Here is an 18957-nt window from a genome sequence, read left to right on the forward strand (position 1 = left end):
CGTAATAAAGATACCCCACGCTGGACGTCTGGATCGTTTTCCGCAAGCATCCATGGATTTTTTTCTCGGAGAAATGTATGTATTGGTTGCTGAGAGACATCTGGGAGAGAGCTGGCTCTAAGCAAACACGCTGCATGCATTTTTGTTTATGAAAACAGGTTCCTTGTGCCGCCAAAAAGAGTGAGTCAAGGCTCTAATTGTAGGAGTCATGGGCAGCTGTGAACACTCATTGAACAAAAATGCATCAGAAGCCACAGGCGCTTTTATTGCTGCCCAGGCCAAGAGATCCAGTTTCACTCTGACAAATAACACAGGGGCTCAGACGTTTTGATAATCTTTCTCAGTTGCTAAGCAACCCGCTGCTGGGCTGCCCAGTCTGCGGTGATGCACGAATATTTATGAATGAATCCTTCAGTGATTTTTGGAACTTCCTTCATCATATGTGACGCTTTCGTAGACTCTTGAATGCTGATGTAAATGAGGACCTACAGCACTTTTTTGGACGCGAGCAAACTGAGTCTCAGAGGAAAGGTATGTGTGCGCTTTAGTGATGTTAGATGTTTAATGAGTGAAGGGCAAAATAGACAATTCTGTAATTTAAGAAAAAGGTTTGTACGGAATTTTATAAAATAAATAAATTTGAAAGTTCAGTATTTTCCCTAGATCTCTATAGTCGGAGGGAAAATCTAGGAGTAGTAAAGACAATATTCCATGTGTTCCCTTAAAGCCAGAAGTGTGGGTACTGAATCTTCACTTGAAAGCTGACCTTCCTCGCCTACTTGATTCTCCATGGTAACTCGGTTCAGCAGTTAACCTCTGGCTCAAAGGAGCGTGAAAGTTGAGACTTGTAGGGCACATGTACGATGCTTTTTGCACCTGCAGACAGTGAATGTGGCTTTTTGCAACATGCAAAAAGCACTTCCTGATGCACAAACCCAGTTTTGCGATTCAGTAACTTTATTAACGAATCGCAAAACGGGATTGCGACTCGCAATTAGGAAGGGGTGTTCCCTTCCTAATTGCGACTCGCAGTGCGATTTAGGATTGTTTTGTGACCGCGAATGCGGTCGCAAAACAATCGCAGTTACCACCAGTATCTTACTGGTGGTAACACATTCGCAAACGGGAAGGGGTCCCCCTGGGACGGACCACTGCCTGCTCTAAAAAAATGAAACAAAAATGTTTCATTTTTTGTTTTTGTAATGCATCGTGTTTTCCTTTAAGGAGAACGGGCTGCATTACAAAAAAAATAAACTACTTTATTGAAAAGCAGATACAGACATGGTGGTCTGCCGTCTCCAGCAGGCCACCATCTCTGTGAGGGCCGCCATTCCAAAGGGGGTCGCAAATTGCGACCTACCTCATGAATATTCATGAGGTGGGCATTTGCGACCCCCTTGCGAGTCGCAAATAGTGTCAAGGACACTATCCTACATTCAGATTTGCGACTCGCAAATTGTGAGCCGCTCTGACTAGCAATTTGAGATGCAAATCGGAAGCTTTGCTACATGTGGCCCCATGTACAGTAGAGTACAGTTGCTATATTTGCGAATGTCAAACCAGAGCTGTTACTCTATATTACAAGAAAAACACTTTCTTAAAACATTTGACACGTAATTAAACTTATAGGAAAAATAGGCACTACAGCACTAGTCAATAAAGAAACAAACGATCACACACATTAGAGTTGCAGAACTGGGCACGATACTACTAACAGTCTACCCTGTTCGAGAGGGTTAACTGATCACAAACACAGTGCTGTTCATACTTAAACTGAGAACATAAAGGCCCGATTTGCAAAGGTAAATTTGGTAATGAGCATTAGTTTACATCTGAATTTACCTTCGTATACTTGCCAGGAATCCACAAAGAAATCCCTGGAATACATAAACGCTTTGACTAGTAGAGACTTCTCCACCATGAGTTCAGAGGGATCGGCACTCTTAAATCCCACTCAAGAGACGGGTAACGGGCATTCCAAGTCATGCTTTGCTTTGAAGGTCTGGGAATGTCCACAAATCCTGTAAATAGTTGAACATGTATTTGACACTGAAAAGTGATCACGACATTTGCTGGGGGTGTAGAGAAAAGGCTATCTCAGGAAATACAAATGTTTTCCCTTGGAACAAATTGAAGTGTGTGCTGCTCAGGGGGCCCTTTCTCCGAGACTTCTGTTACACTATGGGAAATTCAACACAGGGGAAATAGGAGCAGCGGAGAGCAGACCTGGAAGCATACACCTTGTGCAGCCTTATGAACATATTACTGAGGTAAAAATCGATCCTTGTATATAACCTTAAATACCTAAAACAACAGGTGCAAATCTACTACTTTTTTCATGAATCAGCCCCAAAATATTATGAGCATCCTGATAAAACAGAAACTCTTACTCTATATTTGCCTTCACTAGAGGATCATAATTACTAAGAATAATATCAGAAACACCTGGGTCCTCATTACAATTTCATCCTTAAAATCTGAATTGCGAGTTTTATCACACCCTCGTAGTTTTCCCCTGCTTTATTCTAACAGGTCAAATCTGTCATAACTTATCAGGAGAAAAGTGTCTGGTATTGACAAGTACATGTGGAATTTGGTGCAGTAGGCATCAAAATCTGCATATCCCTAAAAACATGTACTAAGGTTATTTAACCAAAAACACAACAATATGACTGCTCCAGGAAAGACACCTTCCTTTTTCTATTATACATTAACACCTCTTAAGGTAAATTACTGGACTCACAAGACCTCACTCAGGTCATTTCCCTTTATGGAAGTAGAAACCTCCCACACCTCATAGTCTCATATTTCATCCTTGGCTTCTACTTTCCACCCTGGTAAGGTCGGTACCACCAGGATGGACTCAACCGTCTGGCTCGTTTTGAGCAGAGGGGAGTTCTTGATAAATATTAACTGGATAAAAAGACCAGGATCCAGACTTATAAAATACCTTGTGTTTACCCCTGGTCATTCCTTTATTAACGGCGAAAACAGGTACTATTAAAACCATACAGTGAAGTCACAATAGTAATGGTTTGTGTCACCCATTCAAGCCAACATGTTTCTGCCCATTCTTATAAGCCCTTCCGGGTCTTGGGCATTCATCAGGGCCTCGGATCCCTATTCACCAAAAGTTTAATACACTCTACAAGACACTGTGCAGGTAGTCACCCACAAAGGGTACCTTACATAGGACCACATCTGTACTAGGCATCCTTAATTTGGTAGTCTCTATTTTCTAGGTCCATGTGTAGGGTGACACCCTTTATAGTCACACCTTCTTCAAAAGGTGTGCCTCCTAAAAAAAAAAAAATTCTCCCCTCGTCAGGCCGGACTAATAGCTCAGATTATTTAAAACTTCAACTTTCTCAGTCAGATTTTATCACTTGCAATAATATTCACAGCTTTTATGAGGCCGCTCATAATGAGGGCCGTAGCCTAAATAAATGTTGCAACATGTGCATGTACAAGGCAAATCTTGAAAAATGGGAAAATGAAGTCATGGTAATGGAAAACCATACTTTGTGAAGTGATTTATGGTTTGCCAGTATATTAAAAATAGGATATCTTGCGATCCAAACATGCTAGCAAACCTAAATTAATGGCTCCAAGATTAGTGGGGGACTGATCTCTGTAGTAAAGGCCGGCAAACATGAACCTACCCTGAGGGAAAGTTGGTTTGCAGGCCCACAGACACTAAAAGCATATTTATCAAAGTTTGCATCACCCTTGCACCACACAAGGTAAGGAAAGGGTGGCACAAAACTAGTCCTGTGCAGGGAGCTCTGTTGGCAGAGCTAAGGGAGTTTTTGGAACTCTGCGCTCTGCTCGGAGCATGTAGTTATATAAAACATTCCGCTAGTCCCACCAGCGGAGCAGAGTTCACCCAGTGTGCACTGCAGCCCATAAGCGCAAACAGTCTGCATTGCGCTGTACACCCCATTACTGGGGTACAGCATGCACCGGAGCAGAGGAAGGAGGAAGCCGCTGGAGAGGAGAACTCGTCATCGTTGTCGGACTGCGAGGAGAAGAGGACACCCGGTAAGACCCAGGTAAGTCCTCATTTCTTTGGTCGTCATTGTTTGTGGACACTTGTACACAAACAAGGATTGAAACTGCAGTTTTCGCTGCATACGGCTCTGGCCTGAATTCAGGCCAGGGCAGTAGGCAGTGTAAGCTGCCATTTCAGGGCTCTTGTGCACTGGCCTGTCGAACTTGCGAGGCAGCATTGGATTAAAGAGTTGGTGGTGATATGAAGAACATCAAGAGAGAGTGGAAAGTGTTAGTTAGGTAAATAGCGGAAAAAATGGGTAAATCTTCTGGTAGCGCACCTGGTTCTTAGTAAATAAACTTACAAGGGGACGCGTATAGGTCGATTAACCTTTTGATTCGCCTGGAATATCCTTCTATATAGTAATCGATGACCATCAATAATCAATACACAAACCAATACGCAAAAATATTAATCATCAGAGAATAGCGTCAACATCTCATGAATAACCACCACTCAATTATACATTTTATAAATTTTATTTCCCTATTTGTTACAATACTAAGTCATAAGGTTAATTCAAACTTTATTCAATCCAATCAAGATTAATTCATTAGTGATCACCAATAACATAATCTAATCAGAACTTGAGAAAATATACGTTCTAATGCCTCAACATAAGCCAATAAAGAAGAATATGTTAACATGAGTAGCAGAGTTCCACAAATCAGTCCATCAATCATTTGTCATCGTATATGTCAGCGTCTCAGAATCAGAACCCTGCCTAACACAGATTAGCATTAGCATGTGGGACTTCATGCGAAAAGCAATTTGGAACATGAATTTGGAAAACATCTAGCTAGAAAAACTATTTAGACAGCGCTGTTGGTACCTAGAAAGAAAAGACACAAAAGTCAATCAGTCACATTGTTATAGCTACCTATCCACGGTATGGATCAGCAACAAAGTCAGCCTTCGTCTTCAGAGCATGAGCCCAATGACAGAATCTTGAATCTCTGCTCCCCCGATATCGCATCAATTTCGGATTAAGATCGGAAGATTTTTCACTCTGTCATAGCATTATATTAAAGTTGCCCAGACTATCCCCCAAATCCTAATTGGTCAATTAGTCACCATATATGACTCTACCCAATACATTCAGCTCTTCAAATCTATGAATTCTAATACTATGCCGTTCTCAGTGTGTCGATTGGTTCACTGTACGATGTCCTCATAATCCAGCTCATCAGGTATTGAAAATGTTGCATCTTCTTCTCCAGTCAGTGTCTCTATTGTTTGAGTTCTGGGAAAGTACATCCCGTATGCTTTACACAGACCTTGATACAAATTTGATTCCCTCATCTTCTATCCATCGATTCATTGCAGAAAATTCTAACTAAGCAGATTTTATTAACAAGAGTAGTTCAGGGTCAGTTCAACACATCAGCTGACATCAATTGTTCTCTGAAGAGATTTTGATAAAAAAAATAAGTTAATATGTTTAAATATAAAGAGAAATGAGATACACAGTAGTAGATGGCAAGGTAAGAGCATTTTGTGATTAACGGCAGAATTATGTTTTTTAATCACTCAGTTTAAGTGTATGGGGAGTACAGTGTGATCAAAGAAAAGTCAGGCAGCAGAGAATTGAGAACTTGAGAACCAGTTGCTTGATAGATTAGTGTCTAAAATGATGATAATATGGCCAGGATGAGATGCCACGTTTGACTAGGAGTTATCAGTACCAAATGGGCAAAATGAGTAGTGTAAGGGGAGATGGATTTGTGTGCTCCTGCTACTTAAAATGTACTCCATTAAGTGACACTAACATCATAGTCACTGCATGAAAGTGACAGATACAGATTGGGTCACTATATCGCTGACGACTCCTTTGCCAAAGGTAATATAATTTCATTTAAGTTATTTGTAATTTAGAAAAAATAACTAACATTAAGGGCCAGATGTATCAAAGAGTTTATACCATTTTGTGTGTATAGGAAACGTGTTCATATTTATGGCCCCAAATTAATTAACCAAATAAATGAACACGCACACACACAAAAGGAAGAGATATATGGATGGCGGAGCGTTCACAAGAGGAATATTAAATAGATATAATAGCCACACACTTAAAGTTCTAAGGAATGTCGATGAGATGTATGAAAAGGTTTGCATTGGGATAATATTAATTCATAACAAATGTTATGGAAAAATAAAAACCAGGGCTGTAATATTTAAAATATTACACAAACAACACTGTTAAATAAGATGCATACATTCATTAAAAAGTATATCACAAAATGAGGGCACTGACAGCGTTTTGCTGTGAGATTAAGTTATTATAGTAAACAAATTATAAACAAATATTTTATAGGATATGGGTAGTTTTCTAAATTAATTTAAAATATTTAATACGTATATGCTAAGAAAAGTGCTACGTTATAAAAAAATAATAATTGAATAAATTAAATGTAAAGGTTAGGCTAAAGTTATTAATAACAAATTAAATATGTGCATTTAAATGTGAGGGTTATGGTTTTAAAGAAATACATTACAAATCAGTTCAATTCAACACGCCTGAAAGTCAAAAAGTAAAAATATATTTAAAAAAGTAGATATAACATCAGTGCAGTGGTGGTCGATATATTAATGAAAGTTATTTAAAAAACTATCCTGATGACAAAGTGGTGTTAACTGTAGAGCGAGTGATGTAATGACCCAAAATACAGGGTTGATCAATGTTGTAGTAAACCAGCAGTGGGTTAATAGATGCAATATAGAGATAGGCAGAAATCAGCAGTATGGAAGAAGTATTAATAATATTTATTTAGTAGGCATTAGAAACTATTGCTTAACTGCCAAACCTCTACGTTGATCTCTCTGACCAGGATAGAGAGACACTCATAGACATGGAACTTGAGTACACAAGCCAAGTTCCAATTGAGAAGAAAGTATGATCTAAGAGCTAGATCTGCTCCAAACAAACATGCTTTACATTTAGGGGACATCATACTAGTGAAAAACCATGAGTAGGCGAGCTGATGGAAGGTTGATATTGGAGCTCAAAGATTTGAAAAATGAAGCAGTCAGCATATGGACTCTTAATATCGCAAGCTGTGCCCATAAAACTAGTAGCTATTTTGGGTGGTGAAAGATGTATTATTTCCTAGAGAAGTAAATGAGCTGTTTCACACATGTTGGACCTGGAATGTAGACTGGTTCTGGATGTGTGCATCCTGTCTGCTGTTTGAGGTTTTTTGTCCTTAATGTTGAGGCCCAAGTAGTTGTAGCCAAGCAATATGCCTTATACATCTGGAGTGCAGGATTTTAGAATATTTAAAAAGAGACCACCTCAAGTAAACCTTGAAGCTGGAAGGTAGGCCCTCAAACATCAGGTCTTAGCTGGCACAGGAATTGCTGTTGACAGCCAATGTGCTGTGTGGTGAACCTGTCCCCAAGGGGAATAACTTGGAAGCAAAACTGAAGATAAAATTGTAAGTGTGGGTTTTCCTAGACATTGATAGAATCAGCCACATGCAATAGTATTTCAAGTCTGCATAACACAACTAGGACAGGTACCTTACTTGATCCAATGTAGATCCTGACCTGTTCAGATGTAACTGGAACATTTTTCACTCAGATCCTTTCAATCACTGGTATGATGCTTCATTGAAGATGCTGTCAAACTAAATCTGAGGTTGTATAATATTCTCAGCATGCACCCTGAACAACAAAAAATCTGAAGGAACTGAAAAAAAAGAAGCTGCTCAGATTATTTGACCACTTTATATAGTGGTGTAGGCTCTGGTGTTGCCTTTCCTCAAATCAGAGCATTTTCTCAACAGCCTTTTCTATTTGTTATGATTGCCAATTTTCCTTATGTGATGTTTTGAAACTCCTTGCTTGATACCATTTTGAAATGACTATCAATACAGATATTTCAGTTCCTAACAGAAGTTTCATCCAGCCAAGTTAAAGCATTTCCCTACATTCTTCAGGGTACATTTGCTAAGTTTTAGCACCGTGTTTGCATCACAAAAGGGACGCCAATTGACACTAAATCTTTTTACTAATTTACTGTCCAGCACTAAATTTGTTAAGGACTGGAAAATCACTCAACAGTAGCGCTAGGAGTGAATAGGGGTGATTTGCATAACTTAGAGCCAAGGAGGGGTGCCATGTGTGGTGCATGGGTGTTTCCATGCAACCACCCAAGGTTTCTGATGCTAATCCCTATTTAACTAAAAATGTAGAGAACGTTTAGCGTCAGAAAATGGTGCCCACTTCAGCTGGGCGGTATCATGGAGAAATGCTTTCATTTCGCCTTTATTTTATAACTTTGCATGTGTTCTGCACTGTACAGCACACATGCAAAGTGGGAAACGTTTTAAGGTTAGTCTAAGCATAGTATTTTGTACTGGAATGGTATCCTTCCAGTACAAAACCTATGCTAGTCTCACTTAGACAACTTTGCACTATGGCGCAAAGGTGTGTATTTCGCCTAGACGAGGATATTTCTGCACTGGCACTAGGGAGAGGGGAGGAGGGTGCCATATTTTTGTAAATATGGCACTCTCCTACTCACTTTTTCTCATGCAGCACTGTGCAGCATTTGCAGCTGATGCACTGTGCTGCATGATTTTATAGTCATTACCAATAAAAGGTGAGGAACTGACATTCCTTTGACGTCGAGGTTTGAGTTAACACCATCTGATGAGCCACTACAGGCTGTTTGAAACTGAGAGAGGTTCATTCAAAAGCTTTCAGATTTTCACCATTACCCTGAATCATGGCCATTTCATTAGTATCCATTAGTAGTAAGTTTTCTATGGAGACAGAAGTAAGGAAGGCATCAAACCTAAAAATTCCTTGGATGCTCAAACATTTTGATGTGGAATGTTCTTTTAAGAATGTAGAATGATGTGCATCTGCTTTGTGGGGAAAATAGGTTAGTTATGAATTTGCATGATTTTTGGGAAACTAGATTGATATGTATCTGCTTTTGTCAGAAAAATAGTAGGTTACTTTTGGGGTCACCATTTCTTTGGCTATTGTATACATATATGTGCAACAAGAGATTCTGAGAGATTCTGAGAATCGTTGACCATTTTAAACTATTTCTCAAATTGTTTGATAGTGTGGTAGGATATTATGAGATAAGTAAGCTCTCTGCGCTGAAATGTACAAGCAAGTGGGTTGTGTTCTTGTTTGATGGTGGTGGGCAAGTTTGCAGGGAGACACATCAATGAAGTAGTAGGATTCAGCAGAAGATTTTCTTATTTTTTCATTAATTCTCTCTCTATTTCTTTTTATTAGTTGAGCAGCTTTGGCGTAGATGACTAAAGAGCTTTGCCAAGTTGTAATTTGCTTAGTGAGATGAATGTTTAATGATTTTTCAATTTTTGTTCTTTCTTCAAGCTATTATAGAGTGTTTGATGTTTCATCTTTGTACATGCTTGGTTTTAATCAGCTGTGAGTTGCCATTTACATGACAGTGGCACATCTGAATTTCTTCGCCCTACACCTGCAAACGTCTGTGACACTCAACCTGGTCTCCATGCCAAAAGCCTCCCTCTCACGACCTCCTCCAATGCGAGCATAACTCTTTGTGCGGACTTGACAAGGTAGCTCTTCAGCAGGACTGAACTGTTCCCTTTACCTGACCTGCATTCCTTTGCAGTTGGCCTGACCTTGTGACTCCCCTCCCAGGCCAGTGCCACCAGATAATCACATTCGCTGCTTCCTGCTCAATGGTGCTATCATCACTTAAAACCTGAAAATGCAATTACTTTGGTTCTACAGATTTTTTGTCATTCTAGTATATTTTATTTTTTTAAATGAGTCTGCACTTTTTCCTGTGGTGTGTTTTCACTATATTATTGTTTGTGTGCTGCATGAATACATTTTGCATTGCCTCTAAGTCAAGCCTGATTCCTTTTGTGCCAAGGTACCAGAGGGAAAAGCATGGGCTAAGTTAGTGACTTATGTGGTTCAACCTGACAAGGCTTGTAGTTGTTGCCTGTGTAGTACTTCCACCCTCTGCAACCAATAGCCCAATTTCTTACATTAGTGTTCACTGGATTGATCACCACTGAACACTAATATAACCACTGAACAACTGGCTCAGTTGTGCAGTGCCATTCAGTGATTTGTTTAACAAAACAATTCCCATATAAATTATCTGTCAGAATTGAATTCTTGCCTCATATTTGCTCCACTTGTGATACATGCTTGAGTACAATGAGTTGAAGCTTAGCAGCATTAACAACCTCAAGATGGCAGAGTTGGGGAAGCTCTGCAAGGAGAAAGGGCTAACCTAGGAGAAAGGGGTAAAAAAGTGTCTATTCAAATAACCCTCATAGTCCAGGAGGACGTCCACAGGCTGCAGGCTGCAACTGGAGCACTGCAGGAGAGTGATCCTGAGGAGGAAGTGGTGAATGAGAAGGACGAGGATGAGGATGAGGAAGGACATGGCATAGCCACAGGCCCAGAGATAAAGCAGGAGGAGTAGAAAAATCAGTCTACAGGAACAAGGAACTGGAGGACAGGAACCTGAGCGGGAGTTTCAACTACATATGGCCAAGGTGAAATTGGTTGCAAAGGAGGCTGACTGGGCTTTGGAGGAAAATAAACTATTGTTGGTTAAAGGGGGAGTCCGAAGGAGCTGGACCTGAAAGCAACAATGGAGCAGCAATGGTGGCAGTGAAAAATCACGGCCCAGTGGAGACAATAGGGTCCATATCCCCAAAGATCTGGGGCCTGTTTGTGTTGTGAGGTTTGACATAGAAAAGTAGTTTGGGGCATATGAGATCACTCTAGAAATGCAATAGGGCCCTGAGAAGGATTGGGGAACCAGTCCCAGGGGGTATATATACCTACTGAGGGGAGGGATTCTCTGTTGGCCTAGGGAGACTTCTGACAGGATAAGGTGCCCACTCATGAAATAAGCCATTGTCAGGAAATATGGTTTGATCCCTGAGAAGTACAGATTAAAGTTTAGAGGCAGACAGAAGCTGTCAAACCAGTTCTTGGATGATTTTGAGGATTATGTTGGCAAGTCACTGGATGATTGGGTGAAGGGCTATGGAGTGAGTATTTACAAGGAGTTGTGCAATCTGATTGAAAGTGAGTACATGTTCAGTAATTGCTTTCCAGAGCTGCACCAGCACCTGGTAGACTCCAAGCTCACTGTTCCTCAGTTCTAATGAGAAAAAGCCCTTTGGTCAATTCGCCCCCAAGTGCTATGAGTGTTATGATCCCAAATGCCCAAAAAGAAAACAGCACCCCCACAGGTGGGCAGACTCTTGGAATGGCAAATGTAGTACTCATGGAGCTGGTTGCCTCAGTTAGTATGGGGGAATGCAGAGATTACCCTAGTGTTCCTGGGTGACAGAGAGATGGTACCCAAAACTTACAAGCCTAACAATACTAAAAAGTACAGGCAATAAGTCACCATCAATGGGCAGCAGGTGGAGGCTCTGAGAGACAAAGAAGCTAGTATGACTACTGTTAGTTGTCATCTGCTGTTCCCATAGCTGGTAATCCCCAAAGTATTCCACCAGGTTGTAATATCTGACAATCACGAGAGTCACTACCCTATGGCTCTGGTTCCCTTTAAATGGGGAATGCTTAGTAATGGCATGGGTCACACCACTGGTAAATAGGTAGAGATCCGGTCACACTTGGAGATGTTAAGGTTGGATGAGTGGATATACCTGAACACATGATACATGGAAGCCCAAGAGGAATGTCAAAACCTGAGCCTGAAAATATGTCCCAAGTACCTGCCATAAAGAGAAACAGCGGGGGTGGTAAACCCGCAGCTGAGAATCCCATGTCCGGGTGGAGGTTTGATTCAGATGGTGATGCGACCGAGCTGACATGGGAGGAGTTGGTGTCCTGGTGGACCTACCCGAGTTGGTCATCTGCCAAACTGAAGAGGGGCCACTACAGACAGAGTTCTGCAAACACAGACAAAGGCGGTCATTACAACATTGGCGGTAAAAGCCGCATAACGCTGTGCAGAAGACCGCCAACACACCGCCGCGGAATTCCGCTACAGCTATTATGACCCACATTTCGGAATCCGCCAAAATTCAGACACCCACACAAGTCTGCCACACCAAAGGTCAGTGATAAACTGGCGAAAACAAAACCTCCACCGTCACGCCAACAGAAATACGCCCACACTATCACAACGCACGAATCCACGCGGCAGTCTTTCAACCGCGGTATTCCATTGGCGGTACACACCGCAACGCTCAAAATACACACACATTTACAAAACACTACCACATTGGACAATTTGAAATACACACACCTGATACACATACACACACCACTCCCACACACCCAATATAATATAAAACACACACCCACATCACCCACAAACCCCTACGACCACATTTGCCGAGAGAAGGCCAGAGAGAGAGCACCAGCAAGAACAACAGCATCCACAGGCACACAACACCATCACCCACAGAACTTCCACGCACCTCACACAACACACCACTACATACCAGCACACATATCACCACACACTTCACCCCACACATCACCTACACCACCCCATGGCACGGCAAAGACACCCCAGGTTCTTGGAGGAGGAGCTCAGGGACATGGTGGAGGAAATCGTCCGGGTAGAGCCACAGCTATTCGGAGCACACGTGCAGCACACCTCCATTGCAAGGAAGATGGCGCTATGGTGAAGAATTGTGGACAGGGTCAACGCAGTGGGACAGCACCCAAGAAATCGGGAGAACATCAGGAAGAGGTGGAACGACCTACGGGGGAACGTGCGTTCCGTGGTCTCAAGACACCACCTGGCGGTTCAGCGGACTGGCGGCGGACCCCCACGTCCTCCCCCAGAACTAACAACATGGGAGGAGCAGGTCTTGGCGATTCTGCCTCCTGAGGGCCTTGCAGGAGTAGGTGGAGGAATGGACTCTGGTAAGTCACATCTTAACTATTACAACCCCCACCCTACCTGCATGCTATCACATACCCCCACCCTCACCCCAGCACCCCAACTCCTCACATATGTCCCAATATCACAAACCACTCATCCCAACACCAAGCCCTGCATGCAACAACAAAGCATGGACACCCATCACTAAAGCATGCCCACTGCACATACCCATACAACCCCCTAAACCATCCTCACACAAGGTCTCACACAGGAATGCAAGCACTGGGGTACACGGTCACCCACCCATTGAACACCATGACACACACAGATGTAATAACCATCCTTTTATACCCCTGCAGGACCCCTACCCAACGTCACTAGACAGGAGGGTCCAAACATGTCCACACCACCAACAGAAGAGGCCCACAGTGATGACAGCACCTCTGTTCAACTGGATCTAGATGACCAGCCCGGCCCATCGGGGACCTCAGGACAGTCGGTTCCCATCACCCAGTCACAGGCCACTACAGACCTTCCACCCTCTGGAAACACCAGCACAGCACCCACCCAGCGGGCCCATACCTCCGTCCCCAGGACACGTCAATCAGCTGTGTGTCCACCACTACAAGGAACCCAGGATAACCCACCACCCCAACAACAACAGGGACCTGGGGGCAGTGGTAGTGGGCACACGGTCTAGGGGACGGAGGCCCAGGAACACAGGGGAACTGGGAGGGATGCTGTGCGACAGCGGGCAGACAGGCCAAGGGAACCCACTCTCCACGAGGCCCTCTCCTAAATCATGGGAGCCTACCACCACTCCCAGGAGACAATGGCAACAGTACTGGCCAAGTTTCAGGAGACCCAGCACCTGCAGGATGAACAGTATATGGGCTTCAGGGAGGAACTCAGAACCATCAGCTCCACCCTCGGCACCATCGTAGGGGTGCTGAAGGAACTTGTGAACACCAGGAGGGACACTGTGGCACTACAAGGGGCCCCTGACACTAGCATGGATGATGAACTGCCCACCACCTCCGCCGGCGCCAGTAGACAGGAGGCACCACCATAGGACCACCACACCAGCACCCCACCCCCTGCAGAGGGAGAACCACCTCGCAAACAGTCCCTGAGATCCAGGACAAAGACAGAGCACGATGTCAAGACCCCCGCCAAGAAATGAGACCACCCTGATTGTCATCCTACTGTCCCACTTTGTCACCCTGTCCAAACTGAAACTGCCCCAGCTCCACTTCCTATGCCCATATGGGCAATGCACCTGTGAGACTAATAGACTGGACTCTGCCATGGACATTCATCCGCCATCACCCCTCACCATTTCACTACCCCCTCCAATATTGAGCACTTAAATAAACACACTTAAATCACAAAACAATCTGGAGTCTGTCTGTGATTTCGAAATAGTGTATTAGCAATTACAGTGACAAAATGCTCTTTCAAGTTGAATGTCAACATACCTATGTCACACAGCTCTAGTCCATGAGGAATCTAAGAGGATGTCACACAGTGAGACCCACATCTGTGAGATCGTAAGGGAAAGTGACAACTCAGTGACCATACACTGGGTGAAAACGACTCACAGTAGAGAGGTAGTAGTGTTAAAGTACATGTAGTAGGCAGCTCTACATTCTTACCTGTGTCTCATTGGAAATATTGCTGGATCACTGAGTCCCTGTTGTGCATGTCTTCTTCCCCTGCTTCCTCGTCTTCAATGTCCACAGGCTCCACAGCTGCAACAACATCGCCATCTGGACCATCCTCCTGCAGAAAAGGCACCTGTCGTCGCAAAGCCAAGTTATGAAGCATACAGCAGGCCACGATGATCTGGCACACCTTTTTGTTGAGTAGAATAGGGATCCACCTGTCCCATGGAGGCACCAGAACCTGGCCTTCAGGAGGCCGAAGGTCCGCTCGATCACCCTCCTAGTTCGCCCATGGGCCTCATTGTAGCGTTCCTCTGCCCTTGTCCTGGGATTCCTCACTGGTGTCAGTAGCCATGACAGGTTGGGGTAACCAGACTCATCTACAAATGTTGAGGGACAACTGTTAGACACGCACTAACCTGGAGGGATATCCCCAGACCCAGACAACTATTCCCACTGACTTGCTTCCAGGTGCTCATCTAATAGCCACACACGGTGCCTCTGGAGTTGACCCATCACATAAGGGATGCTGCTATTCTGCAGGATGTAGGCGTCATGCACTGAGCCAGGGAACTTGGCATTCACATGGGAGATCTACTGGTCTGCCAAACATACCATCTGTACATTCATAGAATGATAACTCTTCCGGTTTATGTACACCTGTTCACTCCTGTAGGGGGGGAGCAAAGCCACATGTGTCCCATCAATGGCACCTATGATGTTGGGGATGTGTCCCAGGGCATAAAAATCACCTTTCACTGTAGGCAAATCCTCCACCTGAGGGAAAACAATGTAGCTCCTCATGTGTTTCAGAAGGGCAGACAACACTCTGGACAATGCGTTGGAAAACATAGGCTGGGACATCCCTGATGCCATGGCCACTGTTGTCTGAAAGGAACCACTTGCAAGGAAATGGAGCACTGACAGCACCTGCACTTGAGGGGGGATTCCTGTGGGATGGCGGATTGCTGACATCAGGTCTGGCTCCAACTGGGTATACAGTTCCTGGATTGTGGCACGGTCAAGCCTGTAGGTGATAATCAAATGTCGCTCCTCCATTGTTTACAGGTCCACCAACGGTCGGTACACCGGAGGATGCCGCCATCTCATCACATGTCCCAGCAGACGGTGCCTATGAAGGACAACAGCGATCACAGAGTCAAACAACTCAGAGGTACGTACCCACAGTTTACACAGAACACCTATCATACACAAAAGGTGGCCTGTATGTGTGTTGAGTCTAGGCCTAGGTATGAGTGACGCAGTTGGAAATGAAGCCATGTGGGCCCCTGAAATGGCGGCTGCCTGACCTCTAATGTGGGACAATGGGATGTGAGGTAACTGCGCTGGCGTTGTACATCGTCGCGGTAGGCGGTCGAAGACCGCGGCGCAATGCTGTATTGGTTAACATTGGACCCTATGGGTCCCATGAGCCAATGACGATGTACGCCGGCGGTGACGGTACGCACCGCTGCGGACATGACCGCCATTTTATATCTGTTCAATCATTCGATACCTGATCTTCGACAGGAGAGGACCTACACTGCAAGTGCTGCTGTGACCTTGGTTCTGGAAGAGCAATGGCTCGAGTGTCTGGGGAAAGGGCCCCTGCCTTCACATCGGAGGAGTTGGAGAAACTTGTGGATGGGGTCCTCCCCAGTATACGCTACTCTACGGTCCTCTAAACAAACAGGTAAGTACTCTGGGAGCATGCTGTATGGGCTATGCCTGTGTGGAGAGGGGTGGATGTAAGAAGGAAGGGGTTAGAGTGCGGCGTGCATGAAACAATGGTGAGTGCATGTGCCACATGCCAAGGGTAGGGATGAGGGCCAATAACTGTGACGGTGCAGTTGGTAATAAGTTTCTCTTCCCCCTGTACAAATCATGTAGGTCAGCGCCCACCAGAAAAAAGATATTTGGCGTGCCATCGTCAAGGACGTCCGGACCCTGGGGGTCTACCACAGATGGAGCACCCACTACCGGAAAAGATGGGAGGACATTCGCCGCTGGAGCAAGAAGACGGCGGAGGCTCAGCTGGGGATGGCCTCCCAACGTGGGAGGGGCACCCATCGCACCATGACCCCCCTGATGTTCAGGGTCCTGGCGGTGGCCTACCCGGAGTTGGATGGGCGCTTGAGGGCATCACAGCAGCCACAAGGGGGTGAGTACACTCTCATCCTGCTGATTTAGCGTGCTGTGGAGGTGTCTGGGTGGGGGAGGTGGGCTGTGGGTTTCCCCAGGCCAGGGCGAGTTTAGTAGGCAAGGTCCCTCCGTAAGGCAGGCCATGTGGCACCCCACCCTACCTCTGTAGAGTCCCAAGTACACCTAGTCATGCCCCTGTGTCATCCATGTGTGCAGATGTCGTCCATAGCCTAGTAGGCCATTTCCCTGGAATTGAACAGTGGAGCCCAAGAGCGCGGCGTAGTGCAGGGGGCTTCTGTGTCTGTTGTGTCCACCAACGGTAGCGGTATTGCATGCACTCAACATGTATTTCTTCTGTCGTTCCCCCCCCCCTTTTTGTGGTCTCCCTGTTCTTGTGTGCATTAGCATCATCAGGCGAAGGAGCAGTAACACCGGAGCACGAGGGAGCTGCATTCCACATGGCCCTGGAGGGCGAAACTACGGACTCGGAGTTCACCAGTGAGACGGAGGGCGAGGGGAGCTCCACAGCGGGGACAGGAGCTGACACCAGCGACACGGACTCGTCCTCTGATGGGAGCTCCCTTGTGGTGGCGGCAACATCTGTGCCCCCGCATCTACAGGTACAGCCGCCACCCCCATACCAGCACCGCCCTCCCAGCAGCCCCTCAGCCTTTGCCCCATGCCCACTCACCCAGGAGGGTGGGCATCACCTTCACCCCAGGCACCTCAGGCCCTGCCCCATTCACCCCTGCTGCCCTCAATGAGGAGGCCATTGACCTCCTCAGGTCCCTCACTGTTGGGCAGTCTACTATTTTGAATGCCATCCAGGGTGTAGAAAGGCAGTTGCAACAAACAAATGCATTCCTGGAGGGCATTCATTCTGGTCAGGCGGCCCTTCAGCGAGCTTTTCAGACTCTGGCCTCAGCACTGATGGCAGCCATTGTCCCTGTCTCTAGCCTCCCCCTCCAACTTCCTGCACCCAGACCCAATCCCCTGTACCCCAGCCTATCCCAAGCACACCTTCAGACCAGCATGCACACACGTCAACACACAAAGGAAGCTCTGGCAAACATGAGCACCACACATCCCACAGGCACTCACGCAAGCATCACACACATGCAGACACACCAACATCCACTGCCTCCACTGTGTCCCCCTCCTCGTCGTCTCCCTCCTCCCTCCCAGTCTCGTCTCCACTCACATAACTTCATGCACTACATCTACAGCCACTACTGCCATCACCAGCTCACACACCACCACACCCCGCTCACGTGCAGTCACCACCCCCACTACCATTCACACGTCCCCTGTGTCCTCTCCCAGTGTGTCTGTGACCCCCCTCCCAAGATACACAAATGCAGGCACACACCCACCCAACGGCCATCCACCTCACAACAGCCTCCAGCGCATGCACCTTCACCCAAAGTCAGCAAACGACACCTCCTACAACCACAACCTCTTCCTCCACTCCCAAACCCCCTCCAGCTACCCATCCCTGTGTCTCCCAAAAACTTTTCCTGTCCAACCTTGACCTCTTTCCCACACCTCCCCCACCCCGTCCGTCTCCTAGGTCCCGAACTAGCACCTCAGCCACAACATCTCCGGGACCAGTGGTGCCTATAGTCACCGTAATCTGGAGTGCACCGGCCACCAGGGCAGCCAGTGTGGCATGGAGCCACAGCACAGACAGTCCCCCACCTGTAAAGCATCAAAGGTCGGCCAGTGCCCGGTGGGAGAGGGGGAAGACTCCAGCCGCCAAAGCCGCTCCCAGGGGTCCCGGTGGGAGTGTGGAGTGAGCTGCGACACCTTCCAAGGTGGGGAAGGGACACAAGAAACCAGGAAAGTCTGGGAAGAGCAGCACGGTGGAGGAGACCGCCATCATCCCCGCTGCCCAGGAGGCCACAGCCGTCATCCCCGCTGGCCAGGAGGCCACAGCCATCATCCCCGCTGACCAGGAGGCCACAGCCATCATCCCCGCTGGGCCAGAGAGGACCGCCAGCACAAGCCCCGCTGGGCTAGAAAGGACCACCAGCAGAAGCCCCGCTGGGCCCTGGGCCAGAGAGGACCGCGAGAACAAGCCCTACTGGGCAAGAGAGGACTGCCAGCCCAAGCCCCGCTGGGCTAGAGAGGACCACCAGCACAAGCCCCGCTGGGCCAGAGAGGACTGCCAGCACAAGCCCTGCTGGGCTAGAGAGGACCACCAGCAGCTGAGTCACTGCAAAGGAGCCCGCCGCTCCAAGCACCGCTGAACA

At 46.2% G+C, this 18957-nt stretch overlaps 1 long non-coding RNA gene across 3 annotated transcripts in view; it reads left to right on the forward strand.

Annotated features, from left to right (window-relative positions):
* Positions 1–360: 360 nt before the first annotated feature.
* LOC138304002 (uncharacterized) overlaps positions 361–18957 on the forward strand; it is a 238677-nt gene continuing 220080 nt past the window's right edge. For all 3 annotated transcript variants that reach the window (XR_011205482.1, XR_011205480.1, XR_011205481.1), the window contains exon 1: positions 361–531. This is a non-coding gene — a long non-coding RNA (uncharacterized lncRNA). The remainder of the gene's footprint in view (positions 532–18957) is intronic.

The sequence above is a fragment of the Pleurodeles waltl genome, chromosome 7, assembly GCF_031143425.1.
Source record: "Pleurodeles waltl isolate 20211129_DDA chromosome 7, aPleWal1.hap1.20221129, whole genome shotgun sequence".
In the NCBI taxonomy this organism is placed as follows: domain Eukaryota; kingdom Metazoa; phylum Chordata; class Amphibia; order Caudata; family Salamandridae; genus Pleurodeles; species Pleurodeles waltl.